Here is a 4801-nt window from a genome sequence, read left to right as displayed (position 1 = left end):
GACTTCTTGGTAACGTGCTTTTGCCTTGGACGTGGCAATAAACACACGACCCAGGTTTCTCTCTAGGCTCCTAACACGGATGCATCTCCTTAACCGGCCCCTACCTAAAACAAAGTATTTCTGAACAAGCAGCCCTCCTATCGGCTCTTTTCACATTCTGCACCCGACATCGCTCTATGGTGGGAAACTCAAGTGGCCTCCGCGGTCGCCCCCGGAGTGGGAACTACACCTCCCAGGGTGCCCTGGGGCGGGAGCCCACTCGGATTGGCCAGAGATCAGTGATGCTCAGTGTTTTGGCCCGGACGGTCACATGTTTCCTTTGTTGTGAGCTGTGGCAGAGACTGGTGGCTCGAGGAGACGCCGGCGCTGGAGGGAGCGCTGCGCCGCTAGCTGCTAAGGGACCGCGGGGGCAGCCGCTGCTGGCCACTGCTGCTGGCCGCTTCCAGCCTTCGCCGAGAGGTACCTGGGGATGACAGCTCCAGGACCAGCAGAAAGGCGAGGAACCGGCCAGAGCCGGGGGCGGAGGGGCGATCGAGTTCACGACCACTGGGGTGTCAGCAAGAGGGAAGCCCGGAGGCCGGCCTCTCGGAGCCAGACGAGGGGTCTAAGGAGAGATTGTGACTGGGGCTGCAGGGCCTCTGTCTGGCATGAGGGGGTCTCCAGGGCTCCCCTGGGAGTCTTCAGTCCTGGCTCGGTAACGACAGTCCTGAAGGGAGGGCACCTCCGCCTCCCGGCACTGCCGCCCCGGAACCGCGGCGCTGCTGACGCGCCCCGCGGGGGGCGGGTTGGGAGGGGCATGGCCGCTGGGGCTGGGGGTAGCAGGTGCGAGCTACCCCGCCGCCTAGGGGTGGGGCCGCTGCGGAAAGGGTTGGGGAGACGGGTCCCGCATGTTGCCACTGGGCTTCGAAAGGGGTGCTGCTCTTTTTTAATCGAAGGAAGCACTGAGAATGAGAAGGCCTCAAATCAAGCCTTCCTGTTTGGTGGGGGCGACCGTTGTCTGTCAGGGAGGACTGACGGGGGCAAGGTGGGTTCCCCAAACTACGAACCAGAGAGGCTCCATTAAAGCAGTTGCGAAATGTTCTCGGCACTGTCACCTGACCGTTACCCCCGCCCCCACACCCTGCGAGCCTTTGTTTACCACGAATCGCGGCGGGGCCCGCGCCGGGAACCCGGCCCTGGAGCGACCGTCCCCGGGGAGCCAGGGCGGGCGGGGGAGCGGGCGTTCCGCCGGCGGAGTCCGGGTCTAACATCCCCACCTCCCTACCACTCCAGGACTCGGTTTCTTAATTTAGTTCCTAGAGTCCCCGCCCCCAAGTTCTGGACATCCAGGGCGAAGACTGTTAACCGGGCCGGGATTGGGCGCCTGCGGCGGCTGGTGGGCGGAGACAATGGAGGAGTTCCGAGTGTTTATTGGCGGCTGTGTTGTCGCTAGGTGGTCCTGCCCTAGCAGTTCTTCTCCGCCCCCTTGAAGGTGATCTGGAGGACGCGCGGGAGCGCGCGCTCTCGTCTCTCGTGCAGCTGCGGCCTGATCGGAGCCGGCGGCGCGCGCTCCCGCGCGGAACCCTGGCTGGAGTCCGAGCCGCCCCGCCGCCCCTGCGTGAGCGCCGCGGTTTCTGCCCCAGCTTTGGGGCAGTTCTGCGCCCGCTGGGAACAGCAGCAGCAGCCCGCTCTCCCGGACTTCATAATTAGCCAGGTTTAATTGGTGTCGCCTTATCTGCCAGGATAATGGGAAGGAAATCTTCTTGTGAATTTGTTCTTGCAGGTTCTGTATACAAGATTTAGATAGCTAGGACCATAACGCCACATTTTAGGGTGCCTCATTCACCTAGAGGGAGTGACTAGTCACAGTTAGTTTTAGTGGATTTTATCCATTAATCACGCTCTCGAGCAGCTTTTTTAAAAAGTCACGTCTTAGTATTTGCAGCTACAGACTGTTAAGGTTCACCAGCTGAGATTGATTTTTATTGGGTACGTAAAATCGTTTTAACATCTGCATCTTGCCGACTAAGTTGTAAAATTAGATTTCCTAAAAAAGGTGGCCTCTGGATATCCTCCTGAAAGTATAGATTCTTCTATACCCCGATTTAGATGAGTTGTTTTCCTGGTATTAATCCCCGTGGTAATTCAGAATTTGTAAGTGAACTGTTAATGGCTTGTTTTAAATTTATAAATTAAGGTGACTAATAAAATCTTCAAGATATTTTTAGCCATAGTAGGTTGAAGATGAGGTTTTCCTGATCTCATGAGATCATAGAAATAGGGTACTTGGGTCTTATCAGATTTTCTTGTCCTGTAAATCTGTAGGAATTCACCCAAAACTTAATGCATTTCTGTAGGAGGTAGATTGAGCCCCCTGGGTGAAGCAGGAATTGATTATGAATGGTTCTCATTGGTTATGCATTTTTATATTTTTTTAAAATTGAAGTGGAGATGACTACACGAGGAGGAGCAGCTTTTGTGATCCCACACTGCCTTATCACTTGTGTGCTCAGGGCTTTGAACATATCTAAATAAGTACAAAATGTAAACTTCTAACCTTTAAAAAATAATAATAAAACGACCTCTCAAAAGCCTCCTTATTCAGAGAGAAAGCCTGTGACTTAGTCTCTAAACAGGAAGAAGAAATAGTAATCTGAGTTAGGGCTGACTATCAGCTTTAATTTAAACTTTCCTGGCTTTTGTCCAAGTTCCTAAATCCTTAATGCTTTTTCAGAAAACTTCCTTTTAACTTCCTTATTTTCTGCCATTTCATTAAAATACAAAGGTCAAGCCTAATGAAAAATAAATACTATTTATTAAGGAATGGCTGCAGTTATTTTCATAAACACTTTTATCTAGAAATTTGGGGCATACTTTTTCAATAAATAGGTATGGGCTGTATAATGGAAAATGTAAAGAAAATATCTTCATAAGTACAGTACATAAAAGTACATTTTGTATGATTCTATTTCTTTTGTAACTGATACAAAGAGTGTGTGGCCACTTGACAACCATCGACATTTTAAAACCCTATTCTGTTAAAAACACAATAGCTAAACTAATGTTTTTAATTGAAGAGTTTGTCACTATGCCTAAATTCATTTCTTGGCATATCTCAAAATCTACTAAATTGTATTTAAATATAATTAGGATTTACTCTTTACTCAGTTGTCTCAAAGTTATTTTTGCAAATAATTTGTATCACCACTAAAATAAAAATCACGACTTGCAAATGCTTTCATACATCGAGAAATCATCTAAAATACTGAATCTCAAACTTGTTCAAGTGGCAAAGCACCGGGTAGTGTCCTTGCAAATTTAATTAATTCTAATAAGAGAACCAAAAACAATTTTGCTAACAGAAAGCATAACTGTAATATATATATATAGATCTTTTGATTTCCAAGTAAAACAATGCATTAACTACCTAAAAGAAACATGTTAGTGAGATAAAACCAGTGATGTTAAGTTTATATGTCTAGTCTACTCAGAAGCATGAGTAGTGTCAATAGGATGGCTTAATACCAGATATGATGTTTGATGGTTAACAATTTTGTTTTCTTCCTTTAGGGGCTGGGGAATATTAGTAACCAAAAGTTTTAAGGCAAGAGAGAGGGAAACACTGCATGGAGAAATTAAAATTTTTTTTGTTCTGTGATTTGGGAAAAAATAGTATTCTTTTTTAGTTATAGAATCATATGGTTTAGTCAGACATTGTTTAGCACTCCTAAATTTTTCATCATCAGATACCTCTTATTTCTTTTTCTCTCATTAACCGAGGTTTTAATGTATTGACCATTTGTGGTTCTAGAAAACAGACGATAATCACTAGTTGCTATCATTCTAGACAGATAAATTCAATGTTTTCATTTGTTTCTGATATCTTAAGTAGGTAAATATATTCTTGATGATTCCATTAAGAAATTAGAAATGTCAAAAATAGCATCTTGAAGCTTGGATTTTTTTTTTTTTTTTTTTTAGACAAGGCAACCCTTGGTTGACCTCACAAATTGCAAGGACCTTGTCAGTTTACAGTCCCTTGTTGTTGTTTTTACGCCTACAACACCTGGTCTTCCTAGGTGGTCTCCTACCCAAGTACTAACCAGGCCCGATGGTGCTTAGCTTCTGAGATCAGACTGGATCGGACTTGTGTTCAGGGTGGCATGGCCGTAGACGAAGCCTGGATTTTAAGTATTACATTTGTAAAACTTTATTCAGGAACCATTGCTCCAAGTAAAGCTTTAAATTGAAATTTTAAGAGTGTAAGTTTTATAATTGTTTTAAATGGCCATTAAATAGAATGGTTCAAATAAGTAAATTAGCTTTTGAGAAAATAGGGCAAAAATATCTGAAATTTATAAAAACTGCTTGATTTTATATAGTACCAGGTTAAATACAATTTCTAGTTATTTTTAAGCAATGGATTTACTGTGTTGCAGTTATTTCTGGCTTTCCTTCTTTTGAGTTACTATGTATCTTTAAAGATGAACCTCTTCTTGGTTAGTCTGTTGTCTGTTATGTTGCTCTTCATTCAAGCTTAAATTTGAGAAAATGAAGTAGTGTAGAGCATAGCATGTGTCAGTTCACTACTGCAGGTTGTAGGGACCACGTTAATCAAAATGTTGTTGGTTTCCTTTGCTTTCTGGTATTTGTCTTTATAAACCCCTCCTTAATCTGTACTATCTTTAAGGCTGATAGTAACTTTCTTTGTATCGAATTCCTGCATTCTGAAGGAAAAATAAGCTTGGTTGCAGTACAACTACACTCTAATCAATTCTGATATTATATATCTCCTTAGGACTTTGTACACTGACCTCCTCTG

General features: G+C 44.4%; 1 protein-coding gene and 1 pseudogene across 7 annotated transcripts in view; one reads left to right on the top strand and one right to left on the bottom strand.

Annotated features, from left to right (window-relative positions):
* Positions 1–309: 309 nt before the first annotated feature.
* Positions 310–4801, top strand: part of KLHL24 (kelch like family member 24) — a 38363-nt gene continuing 33871 nt past the window's right edge. For 2 of the 7 annotated variants that reach the window (XM_011382681.2, XM_011382647.2), the window contains exon 1: positions 312–459. The gene's annotated coding sequence lies outside the window, so the exon portion shown is untranslated. Of the gene's footprint in view, positions 496–1523; positions 1969–4801 lie in introns of those variants that run through there. The other 5 variants (XM_023526252.1, XM_011382630.2, XM_023526246.1 and 2 more) reach the window with 3 other exon arrangements.
* Positions 4034–4154, bottom strand: LOC111734341 (annotated as a pseudogene).

Source organism: Pteropus vampyrus, unplaced genomic scaffold (assembly GCF_000151845.1).
Source record: "Pteropus vampyrus isolate Shadow unplaced genomic scaffold, Pvam_2.0 Scaffold14, whole genome shotgun sequence".
NCBI classification, from domain to species: domain Eukaryota; kingdom Metazoa; phylum Chordata; class Mammalia; order Chiroptera; family Pteropodidae; genus Pteropus; species Pteropus vampyrus.
Note: the sequence above shows the minus strand (reverse complement) of the source record. Positions and strands in the feature narration are given on the sequence as shown.